The sequence below is a fragment of the Anabrus simplex genome, chromosome 1 (assembly GCF_040414725.1).
Source record: "Anabrus simplex isolate iqAnaSimp1 chromosome 1, ASM4041472v1, whole genome shotgun sequence".
NCBI lineage: Eukaryota > Metazoa > Arthropoda > Insecta > Orthoptera > Tettigoniidae > Anabrus > Anabrus simplex.
The window spans coordinates 498014327-498029203 of record NC_090265.1 but is presented as its reverse complement, the minus strand read 5'-3'; the positions used below and the strand labels follow the sequence as shown (position 1 = coordinate 498029203).

The 14877-nt window shown below is 38.4% G+C and overlaps 1 protein-coding gene across 5 annotated transcripts in view; it reads right to left on the bottom strand.

Annotated features, from left to right (window-relative positions):
• The window catches only part of LOC136867843 (zinc finger protein 383), a 55066-nt gene that overhangs the window by 15471 nt on the left and 24718 nt on the right, over window positions 1–14877 (bottom strand). The gene's annotated exons all lie outside the window — the stretch shown is intronic.

Genomic DNA, 14877 nt, shown 5'->3' with positions numbered 1-14877 from the left:
GGGGAGTGAAGTACTTTAGACTGTATCTGTTCAGACGACACTTCACAGTCGTGACAGATCATATAAGCCACTGAAATGAGTATCCAATGTCCAAGATCCCTCATCCAGGTTAATAAAGTTCAGGCTAAAGTTAGCTGAATATGATTTCACGATAGTATACAAGAAAAGTAAAACAAATAAGAGTGCTATGCATTGAACAGAATTCCCGTTGTGCCTGAAAAAGTGGTACAAGTAGTGAATTCAGAGGGAATCGTATCCCAAGGGACATCTGAAACCGAAAGAGTAAAAAATGAGTGGAATGATCTTGTGGATGCGGAAGCAGAAAGGTCAGGAAGGGAGGTACAAACCAAATACTCTAACTCCGAGGATGCAATAGCAGAGGAGAATGAGTCCGAGGAAGAAGGAGGTTCACCTGCTAATGAGCGTTAAGATTTAACCGAGGAGAAAAGTTAGCAATACTACATGATGCCCATACGTCCCTTGTAGGTGGATATCAAGGGATCACGAGAACACTGGTGCGAATAAAAGACATTCAGTGGCCAAACATGAAGAAGGACATGGAAGCCTTTATACGCTCCTGCCCTTAAGTTCATACTTACTTGTCAGGACCAATTGTTCAAGTATTTAGTTGCAGTACAAATGGTTAATCAGGAAGCTGAAACCGTGGCGAAGGCATTGGTAACGAATATTATTAATGTATTTGGGAAACTGAGCTCAATTCTGACTGACATGGGGAGTAATTACATGAGTCAAACTTTTAAAAGGCTGTGCAAAACTTTTCGAATTCAAAAGGTACACACAAGTGCATTTCGGCCACAAAGTAATGGTAGTATAGGGAGAGCACGTAGAGTACTCACCAAATACTTGCATCACTATATTTGCAAGGATCAAAACGATTGGGATGAATATTTACCCACAGCCACATTCGTGTATAATGCCTCAAAACACAGTAATACGGGATTTACACCCTACAAGTTAATATTTGGAAGAAAAGCGAATATTCCTGGAGTCCTCCAAAGGAAACCTGGAACATCCTATAGTGAGTATTAAAATGTAGTCTAAGACTTAACTCGCCGACTACAAGGAAACCATTAGATTGCTCGAAAAACATTAATATAGAATAAGGTGAAGGAAAAAAAAAAAAGATGTGACAAACAACAGCATGGCATAACCTTACAGGTAAGAAATAAGGTATTGTTAAGGGATGAAACTCTGAGACGGGGTAGGTCCCATAAGCTAGAACCTCTGTTCAGGGGCCCCTATGACATAGAGTGAATTGATGGCATACATTGTCTTCTAAAAACAAATAGAAAGGGAAAATTAATCAAGCTGCATAGGAACAGATTAAAATTGTATATTTGAGTGTGAGAAAGGATTGGCTTCATTTCGGCTGCGATCGTCTTGCATTCTTCACCATCCCAACGGCTTTTTAGAACTATTGATAGTTGCTGGTGTGGTAAGTAGAACCGTGCCAAACTGCGTGCACATTTTTTTAAAGAAAAATGAGAAATTTAACGTGGGGATATCAAAGCCACGGAATTTTGGTACAGGAATATCAGTGCATATATATCCTTAGTACCCGCCATGAAAAGACTGAGATAGCAAGGCCACAGTCTAGATGTCAACCTCGCAAAAGGACAACAGTACTGGAAAAGCTGAGTCCTGCACTTAATAAATATGTGCCCCTGTACTGGTAGGCGACATGTAATTAATAGCAAACCCCTACATACATAGTGATTGTAATGTAGATGTAATGAGAAACCTGAATCAGTAGAATAAGATAGACTAACCCAAAAAAAGTACTACACTTACAAAAGTATAGCAACATTTTGTTTTCTTTACAGGTCATACGACAAACGATATGGAGAATCCCAGAACTAAAATAGTCTATATACTAGCTTTAACGTGCACGTTAAATTTTATGGGAGAGGCGTTAGATTTTCAGATTATGCCTTACGAGAAAACACCAGGGGTTTATTTTAAGAATCAAGGGGAAATGCAATTATATTCTATAGAATGGAATTTAATCACTTATGTAAATCTGAGTAAATTAAATGATGCGTACATTGTTATAGAGAAAAATAATGCAAAAGACCCAAATATTGTGCTATCAATTACAGCAACAGTTAAATCACACGTGCTGACACGAATTACAACTAGAAGTAAATCGATTGCAAAAGGTTCAAGAATTAAAAGAAACTATAAAGCAATTTACTAAACAGAAGGGTAAACACGAAAAGAGAGGAATTTTCAATTTTATAGGAACTACTATATCTAAAACATATTTGGCACTCTGAATATTATCAAAATCAAATTTCAGAGTTAGAGAAAGAGCAGATGTCAATGCTCAAAATCACGAAGAACAGTTGACCGTTGTTAAATCAACGTTACAATTGGTCAATAGTACTTTATATGATATAACGGCTAATGAGTTATGCTTGAGTAAAAACTAAAAACAAATAAAAGAATTTCTCAGAAATGAAACGGGTCAGTTAAAACAAGTATTTACGCAAATGGATATAGATATTGCGGTCAATAGGCACCTGTTCGAAATTGAGGATCTGATATCACAGTTGTATAAGGTAATAGGATCAGGGATAATGTATGCACAATTAGGAATTATACATGTGCAAATTTTAAGCCCCACAGAAATTGTAAGAGCCTATAGAAAATGTAGGGATCAATTTCCACACAGTGAGCTGGGAATGACTCAAGAACATTTAATCTATAAGATTGTAAATGTAAATGCATTTATTAATAAGAATATGCTGGTATATACAATAATGAAGCCTCCTAGTGACAAAAAGACTTACCGTATAAATTGTATGAAATACTTCCTTTCCCGACACTAGTGCAAAATAACATAGGAGAAATTGTACACATTAGAACTGAGAAAGATTTTATCGTAATTGACACAAAAAAGCAATTGTATGCATACTTACCTGATAAGCAAATAAGAAATGTAAAGAAATTAACGAGGACTGTAGGGTTTGCAAATCAGAATGTCCACTAAAGATAATACAGGAAGACAAAGACTGTATAGTTACTCTACTAAAATGGATAAATACTATACCTAAAAACTGTGCAGAAGATGTCACTCACATTAAACAGTTAACATGGTTGTTCATTAAAGAAAATAAATATGTGTATCTAGCACCAGAACCAACAAAAATAACTGTAGTGTGTAAGGACACCACTGAGGAGACTAAATAATTCATGGATAATTACATTTTATGAATATTTGGACAGTGTATGGACCAAACGGTAAAATACGGTCCACAGAAAAGGTAAATACCACTAACAGAAAAGATCTAATACCAGATGTCTTGTTAAGAGTATGATTGTTGTATACATTTGAGTAGTGATTTAAAATTAGCAGTTGTAATAAATTTAAATGAAGCCCCCTTGCACAGTTCGTTAACACATGTCGAGAATTTTAAACATGCAGGCAAGAAAGTAGAGGAAGTCGAGAACTTAATTATTGATTTAAAAAAAAAAAGGAAATGTATGCAAATCACCATGTATTCCAATTTTAACATCTATAAAATAATCCTATGCACTATTGTAGCCATACTCGCCATATTAATATGTTGTAAATGTTGTAATCCATGTCTTACCAGCATGTGTAAAGAGAAATATTCGGATTCAGCTACTGGATGTTGTACGAAAATTTGTTTCAAGCAAAAGATAATTAATGCAAGTCAAGTAAAGGCGAAGTCATCAGACGATGACATACTAGTACATTTTGAGATACCTGGAGTAACTGGCACTAGGCCTAGTATTCATAACCAGGAATCAGAGTCAAGTGTTTCGGAGATAGAGGAGGATAGAAAAAAGTGCAAACATCCCATAGCCAGAGGATTAAAGACAAGGCCAGAGTATAAAAAGGTCGAAAGAGAAGAGACTGACAGAAGTGATTGCGACGTGGGTCGCGATACACTACTTTACCTGGGCGGGGAGGTGTCGGGAGTGCCGATTTGCAACACGTCCTTCTGTGGGAAATTATGGAGCGAGCGCATTGAACGGGGTTCGATTCGTGACCTCCCAGTCAGATATCTCTAATAATCATGAGTAATTTAGGTGTTACATACAAAGATACAGCAAAAACAGTGAAAGTGAGTGATTAAGTGTAAATAAAATGTCAGTGCAGTCAATAAGTGCAAAATTACAATTATAATTAAAAGCATTTCCACAAGCTAGTCTCAACCTGGAACATACAGTGAGCCAGGTAGTGAATCAAACTTGTGCAATCAGAATATTTGTCAGAGGAAGAAGTAAACAGACAAGGTCATAGTTAGAGGCTCAAATTGGGTGGACCAGGAAAAGCAAGCCTGTTGTTAGTCACGTAGCAAGGTGCCCTGTAAAATAAGAACGCACACCGTGGTGCAATCATTCCCTCTAGAAGGAATCTGTGGAAGGTCATCAGTCACATGTAGATGCATGAGGTGGGTGGGACCACACTTGAAGTAACCAACAGGAAGCTAACAGATCAGTGATGTGAGGGAACTTAATAGTATGGGATGACCTGTTCTGGAAGGTCACAGAAGTGATAAAGGGGAGTGACAAGGGAGACTCTTGGTCATTCTGTTTGTCATTTTTGGTTGTCATTCTGATCAGGCAGTCATTCTGGTAATTTGGAAAGGAGCGTTCTCTCAGGAAGGGACGGTCACTAGGTCTCTTGGCAACGAATAGACTCTGTAGAATATAAAGTCCGTGAAGATAGCAGTCTATGGAGTTAGTCAGATCACACAGCAGTTGAGCCTGCCATCAGTCAGTGAAGAAAGCAGTATAAGAAGTTATTCAAGTTAGGCAGCAATTAAGACTGTCAAGCAGTAGAACTGGTTAGCAGTGTCTCACATGGTGAAGTACAGAGACGGTATGTAGAGAACTCACTGAGTGTTCGAAGGAGACTATAGCTTCAGTTCGCATTCATCTTAGAAAGAGTTCTGTGTTTGAGTCCTGAAACCATCAGGGAATATTCAGAGGAACCCTACAACGAGGATTCAAGAAAGAAGCAAGAAGAGAGAAGCTTCAAAACCTGAAGGGAATTAATAAGTGTTGTATAGTGAACTGTAGAAGTATGTGTATTTTCCATAGAAGTCAGAGACTGATAAACTGATTAATTTAAAAGTAATGTTGAGAGAAGAATAATTATAGGTGTGCTGTAGTATTACTGAAAAGGGTATACTTGATAATCTATTTGAATGAATTAGTTAGAAATTAATGGTGTCAGAAAGTGTTTTCTATCAAGGTCAATCTGATATTTGAACCCAAGTGCCCAGCCTGTCCATTCCCTAGGATATGTGTTATTCGCTTTGATGATATCCATTCATGGAATGAAAGGAAGTCTAAAGATAATTTAGCAGCACTCAAGGAGCTCTTGGACCTCTTTGTACTGAACTGTAAGAAGTATTACTCACTTTCAGAATTTGTCAATATCGACGAAATGCTAATACCATTCAGAGGAATGGTATATCCCCTCTTAGCCATCAAAATATGGTATAAAAGAAGTTTATGCTGGAACTCAACCAGAAGACCCATTTTGTGTCGGTAATAAGCCGAACGACGTTGTTTTACGAGTAGTGGAACCAATGACATGCAGTGGTTGAAATTTAACTGTAGATAATTGGTTTATATCTTACAGCCTTACTAAAACACTTCTGACAGAAAACAAATGCTTGTTGGTATTTTGACGAAAAACCAGGGTGAAATACCAGGGAAATTCCTTCCAAAGAAATCTAAAGAACAATATTCAAGTATGTCTGGATTTCACGAAGAGGTTACTATGGTGTTGTATGTGCCAAAACGTAACGAACGTGTAATACTACTTTCCTCCATGCATCACACTGCAGAAATCGATAAAGAAAGTGGTATCAAAAGGAAGCCAAAAGTCATCAATTCCTACAATGGTACCAAGGGTGGCGTTGATATAGTAGACACAATAACTGCGGAATATACTGCAAGGGGAACAAGGCACAGGCCATTATGTTTATTCTTTGCTGAATATTGCAGGGCCTAAATGCGTATGTCACGCTAAAAGCCAATCTTGTGGATATGAAAAAGGCATGTGTTCCTCACAGAGCTTGGAAAATCACTTGTGCAACTGTACATGGCAGAGCGAGCACACCAAAGTTGTCTACCTCGAGAAATTTGATTTCTGGCTTTGAGACTTTCGGAGGCAGCTATTGAAGAAAAAAAAATTTTTAAAAATTGCCGGAGCTTGGGAAAAGAGGAATATGTCACATGTGCAAAGACAGCAAGACAAAATACTTCTGCAAGATGTGCAAAGTTTGGGTTTGACTGACACATGTATAGACTGTGTTAACAATTGAGGGACATCATCCTAGTATAAAAACAACTGAACTGTATTTGTTGCGCTTTTTTTTATAAGCATTACTTTTACCAGCTAAAATTTTGAGTTTATTTTCTTTTGCAGTTGTGGAGTATAGCTCTATACAGTGCAGAAACACTGAAAATGAGAATGGAAGGACAGAGAAGAAGAGAGGCATTTGAGATGTGGATTTGGAGAAAAACAGAGGAGTGAGCTGGGAAGATAGAATAATAAATGCAGTTCTTTTTATCAATAACACAATGCAAAAATATAAAAATGACTTAAAGTTACTGAGAACACTCCATAATATTCTTCAATGTATCATATTGTAAAAATTAATAATTTTAAAATATTTTATGGGCATTTTCCTTTTGGGTCTACCTGACCCAGCCCGACTTTTCATGTTAAATTTTCTACCAGACCGTTGTAGTGTTGAGATGGCTCCTCAGTGAGTGCTGAAGCCTGCCCTCCTGATGAAGCTGGGAAGCAGGAATGAGCTAGTTGGGAGCTGAGAATAAATGGATGTAGAAGAACTGAGAGAGAGCCAATTTAATCGAAGACAATGATGTACTAGGAATAAACCAAGACTGTACATCAATTAGTTTATCACCATTTTACCAGTAACTAATCGATTCTAGAAAACATAAGACTATCATCATTCACTCGACAAGCTTACAATTGAAGAATTTTGATTACATGCTACCAAATGTAGTTCAACAAAACACCAAGAAAATCATTTAAATACATTACTATATACTGTAATTTGAATTGAGGGCATATATTTGTATCTTTACCTTTTAACTTTTGTACATTGTGAGATTGAAAGTGTCACTGAAAGAGACAAAACAAGTTCTCTAAGTGGAACTTTTTCTTGATAATCAAAAACTGTTCAAAGTTGACAATTGGGACAAAAAAATTTAATTGCATTATGTGTAGAAGAGAAGTAAGTAGGATCTATTCGCAATTAGACTACTTTTATGTGGGGTGGTAGAATGTCTATACTGATTATTGAAACTGAAAGCGATAGTGAAACTGGCACTCCTTCGAAACTCGATGATGACACCCTTGATGGTAAGTTATTAGTAAAATCAGTAACTGTTTGGTTCTTCAGTTTGCCTCAGGATAAAATCATCACACTGGTGGTCTGCCTTTCGGCAGGTCTTCACATGAGTTCTCCACGCTGTTCTGTCTTCAGCCATTCTCTTTGTCTTCCAATAGCTTCTATTCACCTTTACACTGTCCACTAACTGATATCTCTTCCTTCCTCTAGTCAGTTTCCCTTGTATCTTCCCTTCCAATGCTTCGGTTATTAAACAATTTTGTTGCAAGCAGTGGCCTAACCAATTATTTTTCCGTCTTTGAATGCACTCCAATATCGTTCACCTTCCTTCACCCACTCTCTTTAATATTTCCCCATTCCTTACCCTTTCCTGCTAGCTGATTTTCTCCATCTTCTGCCAGACCCACATTGCAAATGCTTCTAGTCTTCTTCCTTCCTCTTTTCTCAATGTCCAAGTCTCAGCCCCATAAAGCTCCACACTCCACAAAAAGCACTTCACTTACTTCTTCTTAAGGTCCCTATTTAAAGGGCCACTCAACAGTGTCTTTTGTTTCACAAATGCTTCCTTGGCCACTGCAATTCTAGTCTTCACTTTGTCCAAGCAATAAAGGTCACTTCTGATTATGCTTCCCCTGTATTTGGATTTAGACACTTGTTCGATCTCCTCCCATGAAGGTATTATTTTAGCTGTTGAGTCCTTCTTTGACCCCATGATCATTGCCTTGGTCTTTTTCCTATTAATTTTCATGCCTAACTTCTTACAGGATCTGTTCAATTTTTCCAACATACTATTCATCATTTTCTCAGTTTCTGCTAGAAGTCTCATGTCATCTGCAAATCAAATGCATTCAATACTTTTTCCTCCAACTGCCACACCTTGTTTTCCTTGAAAGCAATTTGCAATTAATTCCTCCAGGTAGACTACATTGTAATGGTTATAGCGTCTGCCATGCCAACTCGCTACGCGCCAGGGGCGTCACCGTATCGGCCCCACCCCCCTTACACTCGAGCGTGCCAATCATGAGCAACATTTAAGTGCTAGGCTGGCCCTCTCGCCTCTGTCCGCGGTCGCACAGCAGAGGACAACGGAAATTACTCGACTATCAATCTGGAGTCCTCCATCTCGCGAGATTCCTGGATTCATCCAACATCCAGCCTGTTCCAGAAGGGTCGGCGCAGCTATATAAGAGAGGAGCGACTTGCCTGGAATGCGTGAGAGTTAGACGGAGTTAGTGAGTGAGTCAGAGCGAGATTGAGTTCGTTGGAGCGCAGTCAGTGATGGCCTGGGAGAGTGCAGCCTGATGGAGTATCTGCCTGTTGTTGTTGTTCCTTTCTGCAAATCCATATTTTCCAACAATTCACTCTTCCTCACCTTCTCCTACTAGAGCATTCCAATCCCCCATAATAATAACACAAGCAACCTTTTGCTCCTTCTCAATTGTCTTTTCTAACATCTCATAATATTTTTCCACCTCATCTTCGGGGTGTTGACTGGTTGGCATATACACCTGTATTAGCACCAAATCTTTTCCTTGTCCCTTTAATCTCATCACCATTATCCTACCATCAATTGCATCTACTTTAATAACTTTTCCTGTGAGGTCTTTTTCAGTAGAAATCCTACTCCATTGGTTCCATTCTTCTCTTCTCCCGAGTAGTAAAAATGGTAATCACTACTTGCAACCTCACCACTTTCACCCCAATGCACCTCAGACATACCAAGGATATCCAGATGGTTCTTAATCATTTCTTGCTTGGCATTTTCGAGTTTTCCACTTTGTAATAGTGTTCGAACATTCCACGTTCCTATTCTCGAGTCTGTTTCCTACCTTACTTTTACTCTGCAGAACAACGTGTTGCTTTACTTCCTGGTCAAGATTCTCTCTCATTGTAGTCCTCTCCCGGAGATCCGACTGAGAGGACGCTCTACCTCCGGAATCTTTTTACAGGGAGAATCATTTCATACACTACTAGGGAAAAATAAATAAATGTGGTAGTTCCCGTTTCTTTCCACATTTAAACTGAGGATGAGAATCGTCCTCAGTCCGCCAGCACTGGTCGGCTTGCTGACCCATTTTCCCGCTGGGGTTGGATACCCAACCTTCCAATGGGTTGCTCAGCTTAACAGGGACACCTCTTCTAGGTTACGTACTGTTGGAGTGAAAGAAGCTAGTGATGGATTCTCTTGCTGAACCCAATATTTTATGTTGTAGATGTCTGGCAACGATGCATTTCAACCCCCCCCCAAAGGTTAATTCCTGGAGCCCAGGATAAAATAAATTTATAAAATACCACAAAACGAAGCATTTCTGAATGACATGCTTTGTTCTTGAAAGAACATCAGATCTATCAAATCATACTTTTAATGATTATTAATTTAAAACATGAATTCATGAATATTATTAAGAAGTTTAAACAATTTATGTTAAAATTGTTGAAACGTTAGAAATTTTATTACTGAAGTACTACTGGTTTAGCAAGAAGTGCAATGTAGTGTCATTGGTGTTTGTTTAACAGTAATTTTCGAGAAATTATTCTGTCATTTCAGGAAAAGTTTACTACTTTGCTCACGAAAGATACCTGTCCGGGTGAGTTGAATAAACTGTATAATGATTTTATTATGACATTGTTTGGCATTAACAGCAAGCTGTGTTGTTATGAAATGAGGAAACAAAATGATTAGGTCTTTTCAAGAAATGATAGGAAATATACAGTGAGTGTAGTAGCCCACAGAAGCTATCAAAAAGAGACAGGGAGAAAAGAAAGGAAAAATTCTAAGCTTGTCCAATATCAATATTTTGATTAACATAAAAAATGTGTTTAGATCACTGCTGGGTACAGGAAAGATTAACAAAATCTGTCACATACCAATTGCAGTATTGAAGGACGCAATAGAAAAAAATGGGAAATGTCCAATAATTCCATCCCGCCTTGAACATTATGAACCTATTTTAAGTAGTTCACAGCAGGGTGATCTGAACCAGTCATTCAAAATTTCTGTAGATTATATACAACAATCTCTAAATAGTATGAGATCTGATTCTGCACTTGGAACTGGCAAGATATTAGTACCGACATTAAAATTAACAGAATATTCTCCAGTAATTTCTGCACTCCTAGTAGTAATGCCTAAATGGGGAGTAGTTCTTGATAAGATGAGAGAGCCAACAACTATCTTAATTTACAAGGATAAGAGTGAGAGGTGTGACCCGATTTATTGGAGGCATATTTCTGAGTGTTCCGTGATAAGGTGTTTAATAGAAGGACTACTGACAGGATACTGAGACAATGTATAAAGTTCAGTGAGAATCAGAGAGGATTTGTATCTCAGCCAGGAAGATTTGTTAGCGTTTCATTGGTAGATGATGTTTCCGAAAGGTTAGAAATGACAAGGTCAACATATCCATAGTAATGCTAGATATAACTCAACCTTTTGACACTGTGGGGTTAGATCATCTGGATAAATGTAAGTATTAGTCATACAAGTGAATCGGTCAGAGCTAAAAGTTAATAAGTCACAATATGTCCTTTTTATTTTACTAAGCGAAACGTATAACCAATGTGATGCGCTTCGAACACTGAAAGAAGGAATCAAGTCAGACTTCTCCCTCTTGCCTGAATCATATACCATGAATTGTTATACGGTGGAAGAAAGAACTAACTCTTTGAGTTACATACATATACATTTATTGAACATAACAGGCGACTTCGCCCCTATACATGTTCACATGCAAAGTAAAATAAATAATAAAGAATGATAATAATAATAATAATAATACTAAGGATAATAATAATAAGAATAATATCTAGCAGTCATTAGCTGTAGCAGTCCCTCACTCAATGTTCAAACATATTCATCCAGTGTCCTTATTGTGTTCTGTACTTGCGTCACATTATTGTTCCTGACCTCAAACAACAACACTCAGCATTTCAGCACTTGCATTCCAGCTAACTTTAAAACAAACAGACCATGCAATCCTGTATCATTTCCCAACTCCACATAACTAAGTACTCTATCCCTATATTCCCAAATCCATTAGAATTTTAACTATTCCACCCCCCTATTCCCCTGCCTACCCTCTAACTCACTCTCCTTCATTTTACTCTCGCACGCCCTTTTTGTCGCACATAAATACCTGTTCAATTCACCCCCTTTCTCCCATTGTGTAATAATCCATCTCAGGATTGCGTTCTCATCTCCTCTCCCCAATATTTCCCAATGCTCGGCACTCAATAAACCATGTCTTAACCCCCTCGTTACCTCACAGTCTCTTAGCAAGTGAAAATCATCATTCACATCTCCGCAAAGTACACATCTTGTCTTATCCCTCCCCTGTAACCACCCTTTATTCCTTTGCAGACCTAAAAGCCACCACATCATCCCATACCGTTTTGACCTATCGACGTATCTAATATTCAACCCTGCTATCTCCTCTATTTTCGTCAAAACCGTCAGCGAATTTCTTAGTCTGCTTTCCCCCAATAATTTCTGCCTATGGATATCTCTAATTCTCCTTTCCAGTATATTCATCCCTCTCACTTCTGTCTTCGACCAAACCTCCCCCCACAGGTGTCCTAATCCTATCCTCCCCAAATATCCCTTTATTTTTTCTAACCATCCACCCTTATACATGCTCTTAAATTGCTGTGCATATGCTGCCTGTAATACTCTCCCACCTTCCTGTCTTTTTAAATTCATCCAGTATCTAACTATTCTTTTCACACCCTCTGATTCCAAATCCTCCCCACACATTAATTCCGCCCCTACATTTGCTGTACACCTCGGTAAGCCCATTACTAACTTAGCAAAACTACTAACAATCCTTCTTAGTTCCTCTCTTTTCTCATCCAGCCCCCAAACTTCTGAGCCGTATAATACCCTCCCAACGATTACCGACCTGAACACAAGTCTCAGTGTTTTATAACTGATCCCCGGGTACTTGACTAGCAAATTTCTGACTGAGGCTAAGGCTGCCAATCCTCTATATTTCACCCTTTTGATCTGGTCACTCCAAGTTCCTTTATCATTAAAAATAACTCCTAGATATTCCAACTTCGTTACCTGTTCCAATCTTTCTCCCTGAATTACCCAATTACCTTCTATCTTTCTTCTTCTGTCCACCTGTACTACTAATATTTTAGACTTATTTCCATTAATTTTCAATCCCCATTTCCTCGCAAATAGCATCACTGACTCTAAGGCCCTATTCATCGCCCCTGCGGTTAGCGTCATCAATAACACATCATCCGCAAATATCAGTCCTGGTACTTCAAAACCATTAATTACTGGTACAGCCCAATTTTCTGCCCCAAACCCCTCTAAAATATCGTTGATAAATAAAATAAACAGTATTGGCGATAACTTGCATCCTTGTTTTAAACCCACCTTGGACTCTAATGGTCCACTCAGTCTCCCTTCTCCCAATTTTACACAAAACCTGACAACCCTATATATTCCTTCCACTGCCCTCAACATCTTCTCCGAAATCCCTAGCCTGCCTAATTTCTCTAATAGGGCCTCTCTATTCACCTTGTCAAAAGCTTTCTCAAAATCTATTGCTGCTACATAAACCGTACTTCTAGCCATATTCTTATACTTTTCTAAAATAGTCTTTACTATCATTATATTATCCACTGTTCTTTTCTTTTTCCTAAATCCCCCTTGGTAATCTGTCAAAATTTCATTTTCTTCCGCCCACCCGCTTATTCTGTTCGCTAACACCCCAGTATATATTTTACTCAAGAATCCAACAGAGATATACCTTTATAACTGTTCACATTGTTCCTACTACCCTTTCCCTTGTATATAGGGCATATAATTCCTGTTTCCCATTCCTTAGGGTAATTACCTCCCTCAAATATCCTATTGAATAGTTTAACCATGCCCTCTATCATTATCTCATTTTTACTAATTTCCTTCCAAAACTTGTTATTTATACCATTACACCCCCCGGCCGACTTCGCTCTGGCTCTGCTTATCACTCTCAGGATTTCCTCTCTTGTGATTTCTTTATCCAGGTCATAAATTGCCACTCTTCTATTCCTCCAAATTACTTCTTCTCCCGAACCTCTCCATCTATCATCCCCTTTTTTTCCTAGTAATTCATCGAAGTGCCTGACCCATTGCACTTCCTCAATACTCGTTCTCTCTATATTCCTTCCACCCTTAATAATTTTATTAATCTTATCCCAAACTCTCTCAAAATTATCTGTCTTGCAGTCATTATTTATGGCTTCCATTTGTTCCTCTAACCACGTCTTTTTTGTCTCAGAGATTTTCTTTTTATACTCCTTCCTCAACCTACAGAAAAACTCCCTTTCTTGGCTCCCACCTTTCCTTCTATATTCTCCTAACGCGTCCATCACCTTCCTCCGCATTCCTTCACACTCCCTATTAAACCCTTCTTCTCCCTCTCTCTTATTTCCCTTTCTAGCTTTCGCCTTCTGCGCTATCATCTTTATTGGATGTAGCAACAATTCCAAGGCTTTATCAGTATTATTCTCTTCTAACGCCCCTTCCCACCCAAATTTCAGAAGATGTAACTCCTCTTTTACTACCCTATTCCAATCCCGGCCCACCTTCTTTGTCCATTTATACTTATTATAACCACTCCCTCGTTTATCATTTGTCTCATCTTCCTTCATTGTACACTTCTCTTCCTCCCTTTTCAGCATAACCCTCACCGGGAAATGGTGTGATTCAATCCAGTCTCCTATTTCCATTCTTACAACTTCCTCAATCATCCCTTCCGAACTTATAACCATATCTATCACACTACCACCCTTCTCAGTAACATATGTCAATTTCCCCATCCTGTCCCCCTCTATCCACCCATTCAGAATATACAAATTTCCCACAGCACACATCTCTAGGAGCTTCTCTCCATAACTATTTGTAATTTTGTCCTCACTCCTCCTACTTTCCAACAAACACATTCCATCCTCCCTACTATAAACTGGGCTCTGTTCCCCTATTCTCGCGTTCCAGTCCCCAAATAACAACATATCCTCCTCACCTGGATACATTCCCCTTATCCTACCAATATCCACCAATAACTCTTCAAAAAAATATTTATTTGCATATGCTGAATTACTAGGGTGGCAGTAAACAAAAGGTAGATTTATTTTCTTCCTCCTTCCCTCACTCCCTCCCAAATTCAATCTCAGCCATATGGTTTCCATCATATCGGTCTCTATATCCTCTACTCTTTCACTAATTTCTTCCCTAATTAAACTCTTTGAGTTGATTCCTTATAGCGCCGAATCTTGAATCTAATGTTGGCACTACCGACATGCATGACCTTCATTTCTTTCTCTGCAACTCCTTGGCAATTTTGCGCTATAATATTGTCATTGTTTACATTGACAAAACGTGGAAGAAAGGTTTGTCATGTCGCAAAAATGGAAAAGGAACGACACTTCCCATAAATAGAATATAATCAAACGTGCTATAGTGAAAGGTTTAAAATGCACAAATCATAGTGGA